Source organism: Microtus pennsylvanicus, chromosome 11, assembly GCF_037038515.1.
Source record: "Microtus pennsylvanicus isolate mMicPen1 chromosome 11, mMicPen1.hap1, whole genome shotgun sequence".
NCBI lineage: Eukaryota > Metazoa > Chordata > Mammalia > Rodentia > Cricetidae > Microtus > Microtus pennsylvanicus.
The window spans coordinates 102,357,937-102,374,714 of record NC_134589.1 but is presented as its reverse complement, the minus strand read 5'-3'; the positions used below and the strand labels follow the sequence as shown (position 1 = coordinate 102,374,714).

Genomic DNA, 16,778 nt, shown 5'->3' with positions numbered 1-16,778 from the left:
AGAGTGCGATCTTGGGCTTCAGACAAGATTCAAACTTTTCAAGAGTTTCCTTTGCCTGAGGCAAGCCTTGAGCTAACCTTCTGGCCTGATACCCCACATCACTCTCACAAGACTAAAAGATTTAGGGTTAGGGAACCTTCTGGGAAAGGACAAACTTTCTCCCTATTAACGTGGGACGCTGCAATTTCAGGAGGGCTTGCACCCGCAGGGGCTCCAGGAGAAGAGCCGCGAGCCGGAGTGGGGAGGAGGCTGGAAGGTGAGTCCCGGGCGTGGGCCGTCCCCATCCCACCACGTCCCCGCAGTGTGACTTCGGCCAAGGCGCTGCAGCTCCCGGCAGTTCCAGTGTGGGAGCGCGCAAGTAAAGCGCCTGGTACCGACCAAGCCAAGGCTGCCGGGGGTGATCGGGTCGCAGACGCACAGAGGGACCCCCGGAGAGGGACGCCTGGCTCCGGTGGCCCGGAGACCGCGGCCGCCCCGCCCCGCCCCGCGCGAGTCCCGGGACAGCGCGCACCAGGCGGCGCCGCAGCAGCCTCGAGGGGCCACCGTGGACGCTGACCTTCCACCCGCCCGTCTCCCGAGCCTGGCCTCGCCCTCCGCAGCTCTCCCCTTCCTCAGCCCCAACGGCCGCCTCTCGCCCGTCCGCCGCTCACCTCCCGGGCCGCCGCCGCCGCCGCCACCGCCGCCGCAGCTGCCGCCAGATCTCGCGAGACTTCGCTCCGCCCCGCGCTTACCCCCCTCCCGCCCGAACGAGGAGGGCAGCAGACCACAGTCTGGAAGGTCGTGGGAACGCCGTGCAGACCCCGAGGAGTTCACGACCTTCTTCTCTTCTCCCACCCGGCATTCGTCCGCTCCCGTAACCCGGAAGGGTTAAAGCCCAGGTGCGAGGACTACCAGGGCACTCTTACCTGGCTGGCCCGGGGCGCATGCGCAGGCCAGGCTGCGGGGCAGAGTGCTCAGAGGTTCCAGCATAAACTCTGGCTGCGCCCAAAGTGAGATGGACAGTCCGTTAGTGCCTGCTACCCTAGCGGGCTCACGGCTCATGGTGCCTTAGTAACTGCATTCTTACCGCCTCCCCATTCCAGAATGGGGGGCAACCAGGACGTGGAGACCCGACTGTGGATGCCACACCTCGGTTTGGCTCTTCGGGCCCCCTCCTTCCCTTAAACCCAGCTTCACTCCCTACCCCTCAGAGTTCTCCTGAGTAAAAGACCACCTGGCAGGTGATCTATTGCAACCGCCTTTGTGCAGCTAGGTAATAAATGCCTCTCACAATTTGACCAACTCCCTAGAGCCCTAAAAGCAGTATGTGCTTTCCTTAGAATATAGCGGGAGAAGTTAGGATAGAATGGATCATGACATAGAACCAAAGCATAAAAGGCCTTAGGGCAGCCATTTTAGACCACTGGGGTCGCACATCAGATACCTGCATATCGGATATTTACATTAAGATTCATAACAATAGCAAAATTGTGGCTAAGAAGTAGCAACAAAATAATGTTATGGTTGGGGTCACCACAGCATGAGGAACTTTACTAAAGGGTAACAGCATTAGGAAAGCTGAGAACCACTGCATTAGGGAGAGCATTGTGATTTCTTCCTAGGAGAAGAGAGGCTGGTATATTGAGGTGCATCAAAGTGGGTACCCATAATCTCCCAAGCTTCCAATGAAGAAAATACCCCACATGTTTATAGTAAGGCAGTATTTGAAACTGCATTGAGTCCAGGACCACACTGCCTTAGTTAGGTCTTTGTCTTAGTGTTTCTATTGCTGTGAAGAGACACCATGACCATGGCAACTGTCATAAAGCAAAACAGTTGGGGCTGGCTTACAGTTCAGAGGCTTAGTCCATTATTGCCGTGGTGGGATGCTTGGTAGTATGCAGGCAGATGGGGTGCTGGAGACAGGCTGAGATTCTACATCCAGATTGGCAAGCGACAAGAAGAGTGAGCCACTAAACCTGGCTTGAGCTTCTGAAACTTCAAAGCTTGTTCCCCAGTGGCCACACCTCCTAATAGTGCCACTCTCAATGAGCTTATGGAGGTCATTCTATTCAAACCACCACAGTCTTGTTCTGTACATTCCTATGAGCTGGCCCCTCTGTGGTAGCCTCTGTAGACTCAAGAGCCAGGAAGGTTCTAGCTCATCCCTAAAAGCTGCACTGAGGCTGTCTGAGCTGAAGCATCCTGATAGTTACATCATGTCAGCAAATGTGGGTCCACACCAATCTTCCCAACCTGGTCTCCATGGAAAGCGTTCTAATAGACTACGGAACTTGGGATGTTTCAACACGGCTCAGCGTGGGGGTGAAGATAAAGAGAAGAGATCCTATCCAACTGGTAGCTACCAGTTGAAAGAATTAGGCAAAGAATCAATAGGGTATATATGCAGGAGGGGGTTCATCATCAAGGCTAAGCCCCACAATATGCTGCCAGCAAGACTGGCCAACCATGGAAGACGTCTGTGAAATACCTCAATCCGAGTCCCAAGACCTGGGAACCGGAAGAGTTGATGATGTAGCTCTCAGTCTTAGGATGAGGACCCAAGAAAATAAGGGTTTGGGAGGGAACTGGTGTAAGTCTCAGAGTCTGAAGATCAATCGGAGTACTTGAAGCTCTTTTGTTGAAGGACAGAGGACTGATGTCCATTAGCAGATAAAGTTGACTCAGCCCATTGATTCACACTGCAGTCTTTTCCAGGCATGCCCAGTGAGCACACTCAGACGTAATGAGCTATCTGAGAATCCCTTAACCCCATCAGGCGGATGCCTCACATTAGCTGCCACATACCCGTGAAGAAGTGTGTGCTATTTCTTTCTCACAGACGAAGAAGCCAAGAGTCGAAGAAATGAGTGGACTTGCCTACGGACACACAATTGGTACGTAGCAGTTAACAATCCCACTCCAGGTCACTGACTCCAAACCTACAAAACTTGGCTTTTGTGACCTATGAATTCTTTCCTACCCTATTGTAGGTAAAGGCACTTGCTGCCAGTACTAACTACCTGAGATCCATCACTGGGATCCACGTGGTAGCAGGCAAGAACTGACCCTCAAATTGTCCTCTGACCCTTCCTCCCCTCACTGTACAAACTGCCTGGGATCAAGACAACATAAAGTATTCAGTGTTTTTCTGTCTTATATAAAATAAGGGCACAAATAGTTTGGGGGGGATGAACTAAATTAGTATACATGATAAATATATAAAAGTATTGTACACAGACTGACACACTCTTACCATGGGAAAGTTCCTTGTAAAGCCTGTTTTGTTCTGCTCTTCCCAATATAAACTCTGAAGCAAGCTGGAAAATGGGCTTGGGTATGAGACTACAAGTACTTCTTAGCATAATGGGAAAAAATTGTGTATGTAGCCCAGGTTGTCCTTGAATCCACTCTATAGTATGACAGTCTCTGTAGCCCAGGTTGTCCTTGAATCCACTCTATAGTATGACGGTCTCTGTAGCCCAGGTTGTCGTTGAATCCACTCTATAGTATGACGGTCTCTGTAGCCCAGGTTGTCCTTGAATCCACTCTATAGTATGACGGTCTCTGTAGCCCAGGTTGTCCTTGAATCCACTGTATAGTATGAAAGGGGACTGTGCCCTCTCCAAAGCTCTCTCTTCCCAACTTTATACAACTGTCCTATAAGGAGCACAGGATTTTTTTTAAAGACTTCCTCCTTATACAGGAAAACCTACCAGGCATTTTTAAATAACTAACTCTGTTAGTCACTCCATTGTGGGGAAAGCAGCCACAAACAACAGCAACAACAACTGAAAACAAGGGCAAAGAAAAGATAAATAAATCTGAAACTTGTTAGCAAAATTCTAGTGGGATTTGGGGTTAACGTCTGTGATATTGTGAACAGAGAGGATTTATAGGAGCTGAAGTTGTTCCAAGTTCTTACCAATGGCAACAGCTTGTTACAGAAGTGACCCTTGGAAGGGGTAGGGATAACAACATCCTAAAGCATATCATTGTATGACTACTAAAATGGGAAAGTTGTCTGTATGTATCAATTCTTGTTTTTGTTTTTTGAGATAGGGTTTCTCTGTGGAGCCCTGGATGTCCTGAAACTTGTTCTATAGACCATCCTGGCCTTGAACTCACAGATATCCACCAGCCTCTGCCTCCCAAGTGCTGACATTAAAGGCATATGTCACCACTACCTGGCTTAAATGTGGCCATTCTTAAAGGGTCAAGGTATATTATATATTATGTGGTATAATTGAGGATGTAAAGTATCAAAATGTCTTTGGCTATATGAGGGACTTCATAAATGCCAGTAATAGAGTGTGATTACTGCACCGGTAAAAACAAGCACTGTCAAGAATTGTGTTAAAAACTATGAGCAAGGCCATCATTTCATGTTCGTCTGTTAAACGGGGGGGTAGGGGGTGGGGGTAGGAATCAGTAAGAACAAGTGAGCTCTCTAAAAAGGGTTTGGAGGATGGCTAAATGGTTAAAGCCTTTGCATGTACCAGCATGAGGGCTAGCAATAGATCTTCAGGACCCACACAAAGTCTGGCATGGTAGCACACATTTATTCCCCTGTGCTGTTATAGCTGGAGGGAAGGGGGAGACAATAAATGTCTGGAAACTCAAGGGCCAGTTATCCTGGTACACTTGGGCAAACAACAAAGAGACCCTGTCTCAAGTGAACACCTGAGATTGTCCTCTGGACTGCATACACATGCTGTGGCATCCCTCTTCTCCCTCCCTCCCTCCCACCGTCTCCTCTCTCTTTCTCTCCCCCCCCCCACACACCATATTCACAATACATATACACAAAAGTTTTTTTTAATAGCTTGAAGGATATGGGGTAAACCTGATTGAAATGAGTTCTTAAGTATACACCAGAGATAGCTCTCAGTAAATGTTCTATTTCTGTGAAGAGACACCATAACCAAGACTACTTTTATAAACGAAAGCATTTAATTGGAGGCTGGCTTATAGTTTAGGAGACTGCTCCATTATCATCATGGCAGGGGGCATGGCAGTAGGCAGATAGGTATGGTGCTGGAAAAGTAGTTAAGAGCTTTACATCCTGATAGCAGGGTAGGAGACAGAGAGAGCAACACTAGGCTTTTAAACCTCAAAGCACACTCTCAGTGACACACCTCCTCCAACAAGGACACACCCCCTAATCCTTCCACACAGTTCACTAACTGGGGTCTAAGACTGAAGTATATGAGCCTGTGGGGGCCAATCTCATTCAAACCTCTATAGTAGGCAAGGTAGAAAGAGGACAGCACTCTAGAGACAGGGACGACTTGGATCAGCAAGAAATAAATAGTGTGGGTATCTGGGAAGACAGGGTACGCCGAGGCCTGTGGAAACATCCTAAGTCATGTATGTGGCCAGGCATGGTGATACACACCTGCATTTCCCCAGCTGGAGAGTCTGAGACAGGAAGCGTTTTGAGTACCAAGCCAACCTGAGCTACACAGCCAGACCAGACCCTACTTCAAAGCATCAACCATAAAGAGCTATGCATGCTATGATAATATGAATGTAATTGGACCTCCATAAACTCAGAGAATGGCACTGGTAGGAGGGTGTGGCTTTGCATTGTTGGAGGAAGTGTCACTGTGGGGGCGGATTTGAGGGCTCCTATGCTCAAGCTACACCCAGTATCAGTTCACCTCCTGTTGCTTGTAGGTCAAGAGGTAGGACTCTCAGCTCTTGTGGCACCATTCTGCCTGCATGTCATCATGTCACACCGTGATGATAATAGAAACTGTAAGCCAGCCCATTAGAAGTTTTTCCATTGTAATAACTAACCATGGTCCTGGTGTCTCTTCACAGCACTAGAAACCCTAACTAAGACACATGCCGTGAGCAGGTAGAGACGCTGCAAAGGTGACTACAGTGAATCAGTAAGGCCTCCAGATGCAGATCTGTCCTTCCTTGTTGGCCAACCCAGTCTTCTCATTGTGGAGTCCTCCATCTTTGCTCAGGAATTTGATCAAGGGTAGTGTCCTAATTCCACTGATGTTTCTGAGATAAAAAAAAAAAAAAACCCTGACAAAAAGCAACGCAGGAGGAGTTTATTTGGGTTAGAGTTTCAGGCTAGAGTTCATCATTGTTGGGGAAGTTAGGGGCAGGAACCTACTCTAGTCACATTGCCTCCACAGTCAACGAAAAAGTGGGTGCACCTAAGCTGCCTCCCTATTTATGTTCAGCTAGTTTTCTCCACTCCTGCATGGTCCAGATCCAGTCCAGGAAATGGTGCTGCCCTCCTTCAGGGTGGGTCTTCCCACCTCAATTTACAGCCAAGACCATCCCCCACAGACATGCCCACAGGCCAACCTGGTATAGTAGACAATTCCTCATTAGGAGCTCCCCCCCTCTCTCTGTGTGTGTGTGTGTGTGTGTGTGTGTGTGTGTGTGTGTGTGTGTGTGTGTGACTCTAGGTTGTCAGTTAAAAGGAATCCCAAAGATGGAAAGGTTGTAATTGGCAGCCCTCACATCTATAGGCAAGGAAATGTCCTGGCATGTCAGTCAGCCTCCATCAATACTAGGTCAAGGGACATGATGTCTCCTGTCAACCTGTGGTCTCACATGATTCTCGACTCCAATGTGAGCCTACACTCTGTTGCTGTGAGTGTTGGCATAGCAGTGGCCCTGATTCTGGTAACAGTGAGAGCAGCCAATTCAAGCCCCTGACACCCAGCACATTGAGGTGACAGATACTCACCCACCTTTCAGTGGTGGTGAGTTCATGAGACCAGCATACTGTGTGGTTTGGGACACTTAGATGCTTGATGGAAAGCCTCTGTGGGCTTCTAACATCCTCTACCTTTTTGCTTAAAGCAGCTAGGATTTCTACTCAAGAGCTCTGACCCCACAGAAACCAAAGCAGGCTGGAGCCTGAGAGGCTTGGCCAGAAAGCTTATTGGCTACAGGGGCAAAAGCAACTTTCTTTGCTCTAGCTGAGCATCTCTTGGAAGCCAGCACACTCTGCGGTCGTTGGTGCTTCGCCCATAAGAGATGGAAGCCATCAAGACAGAGAACCAAGAAACCAAAAGATCTGGGCTCCTTGGTGACATCAGCACACTGCTCTGGGAGGACTCCAGACCCACAGGGCCCTGGACAGTCTCTTCCCTGAGCTAATACCCAGCTGCATGTGGTTTCTGTCCCCAGCAGAAATGTCCTAAGCATTCACACTGGAACAGAGGAAGGCAACAGTTTCTGAGGAATAAGCATGCATGCCCCCCACTGTGCCCAGGCCCTTCAACTGCTGGGCAGGCTTTACATACATCCTTCCTTCCTCCGGGTCATGTTTAGGTAGCCCCGTCCAGATCCACATCTTCCATTTTAGAAAACACATCCTCCCTCTGCTCTTCCCATCTGTTTGATAGGTGCAGTGGTCTCCTCCGTCAGCTCATACAACTACTAAGTGACAAAGAAGGTCTTATAGGATGCCCAGATTCCGGGCTTTTAACTACTGCATTTAATGGCATGTGCTGTCCAGCCACATTACATTAGAAAATAAAACTATAGCCTTGAAGCAGCTTTCTCACTTTTCTGCAGAGCACAAACCCGTTTACCCTCTGCCCCTGAACAACTTTTTGTTTTGTTTTGTTTATTTGAAACAGGGTCTCAAGTAGCCCATGCTGACTTCCAACTCACATAACCTAGGCTGACTGCAGAGAACTCTTTATCTCCCTGCCTCTACCTCCCAAGTACTTTGATCATAGGTATGTTACACCATGCCTTGCCGTGAACACGTGTCTTCAGGCCCTCTATGAAATGACAAGATCACCTTTTTGGAGGCTGCTAATCATCTGTGCTGTTCAACAAAGATGTCTGGATCCCCGCTATCTGGGTGTGTGCGTGTTGCCACTTCCTGGTTCCCTCGGGTTGGGTCACAGTGTGATCAGAGTGTGAATAGAGGGGCAATGCATCATTTCTGGGACAACGCATTAACGCTAGACTGAGACAGGTTCTGTCTGTCTGTTCAGCAGGGAGTGCTCAGAACAGTGGTGGATCTGCTGAGCAGAGTACCCCAGCCCATCTTTCATGGACTCACAGTGTGAGCTGAGGGTGAACTTTCCGGTGCTAAGCCATTTAGAAGTGGATCTTCATGGCTGTCCCCATGTGCACTGTGTCTTGACTGCTTTCCCTCCATAGCTATTAATCTTGCATTTGTGGATTCAACCGAGGAAACAATGTTTTAATCTGCATGTGTACTGAGCAGATGGCCTTCTAAATGGTGCAGCTTGCCAACTCTCCATGTCATATCCACCCTGTAGTATATTAAAGCGATCTGGAGATGGTTTAGTCTATTGATGGCCACAATATTATGTGCAAATACCATGTCATTTTATTTTTTAATATTCCATTTGTGTGTATGTTGTGAGTGTGTGCACATGTGTGTAGATATTTGTGAGTGCTTGCGCATGTGGAGGCCTAAAGCTGCTATCGGGAATCATCCTCAACTGCTCTTCTACTTTGTTCAATGAAGCAGTGTCACACTGGCTGACATGGATAGTCCAGGAAGCCCCTTGTCCACTTTTCAGTTGGGTTCTTAAGACACAAAACCTGCTTCTTTACTGCTGTCTGATAGACTAACCACCTAGCAATTTCCCTAGCCCTTTTATGACTTTTATATAAATCATTTGAGCATCCATGATTTGGGAATCCCTGGGGGCCTAGATACTGATGAATGACTGTACATGAAATGTGATCCTACACTCATTGATTCAAAATGTTGTGCTTAGCTGAACTACAGGAGAGCTAAGGCTACAGACACCGGAGACCAGCCTCTCACCACTACCAAGCTGATACCCACATGACTCTGGTCCTGAAGAGTCCAGCTGCAGACACTGGAGACCAGCCTCCCACCACTACCAAGCTGATACCCCTGGATTCTGGTCCCTCCCTGCAGAACTTGGTCTAGAACTCAGTCCCCACTCTCGAGGGCCACATGGAATGAGTAAACAGAGATGCAGAGTTAAAAAGAAGCTGCCATAGGAATGGGATAAGCTTCTGAAAGAGACAGCACGAAGTGGGACCACATAGGCATTTATAGTAACAAAGCCTTGCAGGTGTGGGAAGTCACAGTGAAAACCAGTCACCAGCAGGATGAGCTTGCCAACCTAACATGGAGCATTCCTTGTCTGCCTCCAGATACTGAGTTAGTTTGCACTAAGGCCTCGTTTCTCTCCTCAGCGTTAGTGGCATCTTCCCTTCACCTTGAACACCAAACTGCTTGCCATGCCACTCTCTTACCCACCCACCCTGTGGCTCCCACTCAGGGGTCTAACTTCTCTCGTTCGATTGCACATGTAGAGAGGGTGGAGCCTTGACTGTCTCTCTCTCAGGCACGGGACTAACATCAAGAACACATGCTGAAAATCATCAGCCTAGGCTTCCTCAGTGCTTGGTTTAGTGAAATCAAAGCCTTGGGGCTCAGTCATTGAAGTGCTTGTGTAAGCATGCGGACCTGAGTTTGGGTCCCCAGCACCCCTGTGAAAAGATGGGAACTGAGGTACACTTCTATAATCCCAGAATTTAGGAGGCAGTGCCCACTCATTGGCTAGTGAGCCCAAGGTTTGGTGAAAGACCTTGTCTCAGAAAATAAGGTGAGAGCAGTTGAAGAAGGCATAATGCCCACATCTGACCCACATACACACATGTGCATACAACCACATTAATACATACATGGGACACACTAACACACTTAAATCAAAGCCTGACTACTTACATGACAGGCCTTTCTAACAAGACCACACAGTAAATACTGACCAAAGGCCAATATTCCAGGATTTTCTTCCAACCTTTCCTGCCCTGTGGCTTTGCAGCCACTGCACTTTGGTTCTCTGAACTGCGGTTTCTCAGATATAGAATGAGATTTATGAAAGCACTTACCTCACACAGTGAGAATCAGGGAAATACAAACTCAAGAGCATTGCCAGGCTTGTTAAGAAGGTAGTTAGGCCCCAGGCACCTTCAGCATCATCCCATCATTGCTGTCCCCCTGTCTCAACTCTGCTGTCACCACTGCTCACATGCCCCTGACGTCATCACCCTGGAGATACCACACCTCTATCCCCTCCTGCCAATGGCGAGGAGCTTTGCCAAACACTCCTTTCAAAGATGGAGAGTGTTCATGGAACTCTTGTCTGGTGAAGGTTCCGTGTGCAGGCAATGATTTAGACATCCAGTCCCCACGGAAAGCTACCCAGGAGCCCTTTGGGAAGTTTATGCCTGGCGATGCTCTATCCAGAATTCCCAGAAACAGCTAAGAAAATCTAGGCTCTCGCCTGTGAGGCCTTGACACCTCCAGGCTGTGGAGTGGCAGGAATGTGTGGTCTACTCCTGGTAGGAATGGCAGCCACTTTGCCAGTGGAAGGGGCGGGATTCAGGTTTCATTGACGACAGGAGGTAAAGCAGTCATGGAACAGGTGTTTATTAAGTTAGTTTGTTTCCTAGGACAGGCTTAATGAAGTGCACTTCTTGCTCTATAATTCTAAAGCCTGTAGGCCAGTGGTTCTCAACCTCTGGGTTGAGAATGTCAGCTACTTATATTATCAGATATTTACATTATAGTTCATAACAGTAGCAAAATTATAGTTATGAAGTAGCAGGAAAAATAATTTTTGGTTTGGGGGGGGTCACCACAACATGAAGAACTCTATTCAAGGGTCACAGCATTAAGAAGTTTGAGAACCACTATGGAGGTTATCAGAGGGAGTGTACCCTGGCTGCCCCCCAACTTTTCCACATCCGGAGTGCAATGGGCACCATTTGGATTTCTGGTGGAAGCATTCTTTGAGGTTTCATGCTGAACACAATTGTGTTGTTATGAAAGGATGGAAACCCAGAATATCTCCCCAAACACCCAGTGTGTTGTAAGGCGAGGAACCTCAGAGGAGGAAAAAAAGTTCTCAGACAACAAAATAAATGCAAATGTAAACTTGATTTCTTTTTTTTAAAAAAAAATGAAAATCTGAGGATTCAGCTGTGAAGGGTTTCTGCTGGGACACTGAGGTGAAAACTCGGGGATAAGGATGGATAATCCGATGAAAATGAGCAGGTCTGCTGGGAGGAGATGGTAGCAGATGTCACTGAGGGGTGGGAACACGCCTGGGAGAGAAGCCAGTGGCCAAAGTGAAGGGTCTCAGAGGGCCACAGTCCCTCCTTCCCCAAATCCCTGTGGACACAAGTGCTCAAAGGCATCTTCATTCCCGTCTCTTCTGCCTGGGTAATGAGCTCACATTCCAGAGCCCAGCCAACCCTCCTGCACCCCTGCTCCGGGCTTCTGGTGTCACGTCTAACAACATCACTAGCATTCAAAGCTGTGCTGCAGTGCCCAGTCGTGTGAGGGGTACAGAGAAAGGGGCAGGGAACATTTTTCATAGCTTTTTCAAGATTTAAGTATTAGCTCTTCAACTGGAGAAAAAAATTACCTCACAATTACAAATAAAGAAAGAAGGCATGAAGGCCTAGTGTCACAGGGCCCCTGGCTGTAATGCCGAGCATGTTTCTCATCCGAATCTGGGGTTCTAAATGCCATCCAGGAACAGGAACCGGTGCTCCAGAGGAGGGAAGGCGGATGGAAAGGATACGGGAAGGAGCACCAACAATCAAAGCTGGGACAGTGTCAACAACAGAACAAAGAGAGTGTTGAGTCATAGAGTGCAACAGATGTCGTGAGCACAGTGGCAGGGCGGGAGGGATTCTGCAAGGAGACTTAAAATTAATACACAAGGAAGAAATGACAGCAACAGAACAAGCCCCCTTGGACCACAGCGTTAATTTCTAAGTCTATGAATCAAGCAGGCACTGTGTCAATCTGGTGACTCGGGTTAAAAATCGCCATTGATAAGCCACTCCAGGGCTGCACGCTTAGCACAGTGTACAGTGCTTGCCCACATGATTGATGTGGCATCTCTCCAGTTGTCTAGAAACACTATGAACTTGAAAAGGGTAGGCTCTAAAGCTGGTAATAGTCTGGAGACCCTAGGTAGGCTTGGTGGGCATGCCTGCAATTCAGGACTCTTGAAACTAAGGCCAGCCTGGGCTACACAGTACAACTGTCTCAAAAAATGAAAACTCAGATCATAGCCAAACAAAGCAAAAGTAAAGCCCTTTAGAACAATCTAAACCTTGTGAGGCTTTCAAAGGGGATTCGGCATCGTGTACTTACCAGTGTGCAGGACTCTGCAGGAATAAAATGGACACACAGGCCTACTTACTAAGAACTCACTAAGGAAAATATACTAAAAATAGGAACAAGGACTCCAGCTGGCTCAGTTGTTAAGAACAACTGATACCTCTCTGAGAAGACTAGAATTTGGTTTCCAGCACCCATGTTTGGTGGCTCACAACTGCTTGTGACCCCAGCTTCAGGAGCTATGATGCCTTCTTTTGACCTCTGCGGGCACTTGCCCTCGCATGTGCACTCACATCCAGACATGCATATATGCAGAAATAAAAATGAAATCTTTTTTAAAACAAAGTAAGAGACTGAAGAGACTGCTCTGTAGTGAAGAGCATGCTCTTCCAGAGAACCTGGGTTCAGTTCCCAGCACCTACATGATGGCTCATAACAGTCTGTAACCCCAGTTCCAGGGGGTCTGATGCAATCTTCTGGCCTCTGCATGTGTGTAATAGATATATTTGGCTGGAAGCGTCACCTCAGACCCTTATACTCAGAGTCTGGAATGTTTGGGTCCAGGCATCACCCCAGCCCCTGGCATCCATTATGGAATGTTTGGGTGGAAAGTCCCATTCCTCCCCTGGGAGTTGCCTCAGCCCAGACCTCACCTCCAAGAAAGCCCACCAAATGGTGACCCCCTCCCCAGAGAGGGTCAAGACCACTCCCACAGGCTATTTAAACTGCCCCCAGAGAACAAACACGTGGTCTCTCCAGTCTTCCTTTTCCCTCTCTATGGTTTCCCAGGCTTCCTTCTCATCTTCATCTCTGGGGGCCTGGAAGGTCACTCGGGAGCACTGGCATCCCATAGAACCTGGGCTTTTTGTAATTCAGTTTGATTTGGTCTGATTTGGATTATTGTGTCAGGAGAGATGCTTGTCGGGCTATATAAACTTTCATCATACAGCACCCATACACATAAAAACAAATCTTTAAAAAAGTAAAAAACAACAAACAAACAAAAAAACCAGAATCACTGTGAGCTAAGGCAGATGCAGAAAGTCAGCAGGATGGCCTGGGAAGCATTCCTGAACTAATGGCAAAAAGGCTAGAGCTAATGGACAAGAAAGAGTTGAGTCCCCTAAGGGAGAAGGAAGAATGCCAGGTAGAGGGGCAGCATGTATGAAGTCCTGAGACAGGAAAGATGTAGGTGTGTATATTAATTCATTTTCTATTGCTATAAGTAAATACTAGAGTCTGGGAGACTTATAAAGAAAAACATTTCATTTAACTGAACAGTTTTGAAGAGTGAAATTTAGGATCAGCCAGCCTTGTCTGTTCTGCCTCTTGGAAGAACATGCGGGTTGTACAGTATGTGATAGATGATATTCTGATGGGGTACATTCAGAAGGAAGAGAGAGGTCACATGTGACAGCAAGCTTCAGAGACATGGGCCAGCCCTGATTTGTGTGTGTGTACATGTGTGTGGAAGTCAGAGATCAACACCAAGTCTTCTTCAGGTTTGAGATACCTGAGGATGGACTGACTGGCCCGCAAGCTCCGTGGCTCCTGTCTGCTCGGTGCTGCACTTACAGATACCTGCTGCCACTCCTGGCATTCCTGAGGGTGCTGGGGATCCAGACTCGGGTCATGGCAAACACTTTACTGACGGAACCTTCCCCCAGCCCTCCCCTCCCCTCTTGCCTTGCTTTTTTTATATGTAACAACTCTCTTTTAGGAGTGCCCTGGGCTCTTGTCAGAACTGCACTATTCCTTCCAAGGATATCCCTCAAGAGCCAGTAACCTAGCCACGCCCCCCCAGCCCCACCTCTTACAGGCTCCTCCATCTCAACAGTGCCTTTCTGGTGTGTGAACTTTTGAGGGACAAACTCAGACCCCACCTAAAACCATAGCAGTGTATTTAAGGAGACATGGTGCCCATCACCATGAATGTGTTTAAGTGGATGTGGTGCCCATCACCACGAACTTTGATTTATTGACTTTAAGTTGCCTTATATTGGGATCTTAAAGCCATGGGTTTGCCACCGACACCACATCGTCTTCCAGCAAGCCTGCCAGGTGGAGGAGGAGGAAACAACCAGTGCAAACCCTCAGCAAATGTAACAGGGTACAGTGTGACCACGGCATCGATCTAAGTCTAAGAGCGGATGAACAGTTCCAGCAACAGGAAATGAGTGCAAAGCATTTGGGGCAGAGTAGGGCAGAACCTGGGTATGAGGGTAGAGGCCTACAAAGGGAAATCTGAAGGATTTGAAAGCAAGGAGAGTCACAAATAAATTACTAGTTCTGATTTTAAAAAACAGAGAATATTTGGGGAAGAAGTGTAGAAGTTGAGAGAAAAAGGATGTTCAGGGGACTTGGAAAGGAATATTCTTAATATTTGACTTTGCCTTGACAATTCTTTTATTTTTTTCTTTTGTGACAGGGTCTCAGTATGCAGCACTGACTGGTCTTGAACCTGTGCCTCTCTTTTGCCTCCTGAGGGCTGGGATTACAGCAGCATGTGTGCCTGATACATCAAAACTCAGAGTTCCCAGACCTTGTCAAGTCAGCCGCATACTCAGGCTATGTGTGTTCCTCCTTGTTTGAGAGTATGTCTACATTTCTATGTATATTTTAACATGGGAGTTATGTCTGTGCATTTGTGTCTACGTACACACACATCTGTGTGCCTATATACATCTCTCCTATCCAAGCTTATTCTGACTTTTCTTTAGTTTCTGTGACAGACAGCATCATGGGTGTCCAGAGTAGTGTGGCTGAATACAAAATTTTCTTATTTTACTCGAGACAGGATCTCACTTGGTAGCCCAAGATGTCCTGCAGCTCACTGTGTAGCCAGACTGGCCTAAAACCCACAGTGATCCACTTGCCTCAGCCTCTCAGGGTCTTGGGATTTCAGGCATAAGCCACCATCCCCAACAAGAAGGAATTTATTAGTAGGTACTAGGGACTGGCCTAGAGCCTTACAGATTGTGGGCAAGCGCTCTACTGCTGAGCGACATCCCTAGCTTCTGTGTGTGTCTGTGTGCATGTGTGTGTGTGACTGCTCTGCGTGTATGCAACTTTCACCCCCGGGTATAGATGTGTTGCTGTGTCTGGGTGTGTGTCTTTGTCTCCTAAATTTCAGGGTATGTGTGTGTCCCCTGCCTTTGTGTATGTTGGACATCGTTGCAAGGGAATTTCTGTGAGAGAGAGAAGACAACTAAGTTACTGCATATGCCAGAGGGAGGGCAATAAGTCAGCCTAGATAGGAGGAAACAGAGCCCTGGGTGGGGATTTACGGCTCCAGGAATTCAGTGACCTCTTTGCATTGCTATTGGAATTTCCCCAAGACTGGGAACCAGAGTGTGGGGGGTGAGTCAAGTGAGTCTTTCTAGAGACCTCAGAGGGCACATGAACACCCAGCTCACACTGTTTCTAGTACTTTCTAGAGACCTCAGGGGGCTCGTGAGCACCCAGCTCACACTGTTTCTAGTGCTTTCTAGAGACCTCAGAGGGCTCTTGAGCACCAGCTCACACTGTTTCTAGTACTTTCTAGAGACCCCAGGGGGCACGTGAACACCCAGCTCACACTGTTTCTAGTACTTTCTAGAGACCTCAGGGGCACGTGAACACCCAGTTCACACTGCTTCTAGTGCTTTCTAGAGACCTCAGAGGGCTCTTGAGCACCAGCTCACACTGTTTCTAGTACTTTCTAGAGACCTCAGGGGGCACGTGAACTCCCAGCTCACACTGTTTCTAGTACTTTCTAGAGACCTCAGGGGGCACGTGAACACCCAGTTCACACTGCTTCTAGTGCTTTCTAGAGACCTCAGAGGGAGAGGGTGCATGAACACCAGCTCACACTGTTTCTCATCCACTTCACAGCTGTAATGTTTTCACACCCAGTGGCAGCGAGAGTGTCCCCTCTCTTCTCCCATGGGGTAGCCTTTCACACTCTCACCAGCAGCTTTTTATTCTCAAGCAGGTCGACGTCTTCAGGGAGAAATCCAGCCGCAGCTGCACAGACTGCAGCAGATTTCCTACAGACTCAGCACACTAGCCCTACACACACAGGATCTGTGACAATAGCACTGCCCTGTCCCAGGAGGACAGGAGGAGATCTGCCTGTCTTATCTAGGTAGGTACGGTGGCACGGAAAGCACTACTTCTTTATTTGGAAAACATTCAGATTTTGCTAATAGTTTTTGGGGAAAATAGAAGTATTCGATTCAACAGAAACCTTTAACATCTCTAACCCTCCTGAGCTTCTAAAACATGGGCATGTATTATGTGAGAGGCAAAGTCAGTTTTTACTTGCTTGATTATGTGTGTGTGCATGCACATGCGCTTGCTTGCAAGCACGTCCACTCATGTGAGTGGGCAGGTGGAGGTATGTGCACGCTCACAGAGGCCAGAGGAAAACCTTGGTGTCATTCCTTAGGTGATGTCCATCTTTTTTCTTCCTTTTCACTTCTTTTTTCTTCTTCCTTCCTTCATTTCTTCCTTCCTTTCTTTCTTTTTTAATGAGACAAGTCCTCTCACTGGTCTGGGGTGTGTTGGGTAGGTGAGACTGTCAGGAAGCTGCAAGGAACTGTCTGTTTCTGTTTTCCCAGCAGCGAAGGTTTTAAGTGCCTGACTTCCATTGCTGTTGTTGTTAAATATGGGGCCT

General features: G+C 47.9%; 1 protein-coding gene across 6 annotated transcripts in view; it reads right to left on the bottom strand.

Annotated features, from left to right (window-relative positions):
- The window catches only part of Mrtfb (myocardin related transcription factor B), a 172,178-nt gene extending 171,433 nt beyond the window's left edge, over positions 1-745 (bottom strand). For all 6 annotated transcript variants that reach the window (XM_075942067.1, XM_075942070.1, XM_075942064.1 and 3 more), the window contains exon 1: positions 651-745. The gene's annotated coding sequence lies outside the window, so the exon portion shown is untranslated. The remainder of the gene's footprint in view (positions 1-650) is intronic.
- Positions 746-16,778: the final 16,033 nt, after the last annotated feature.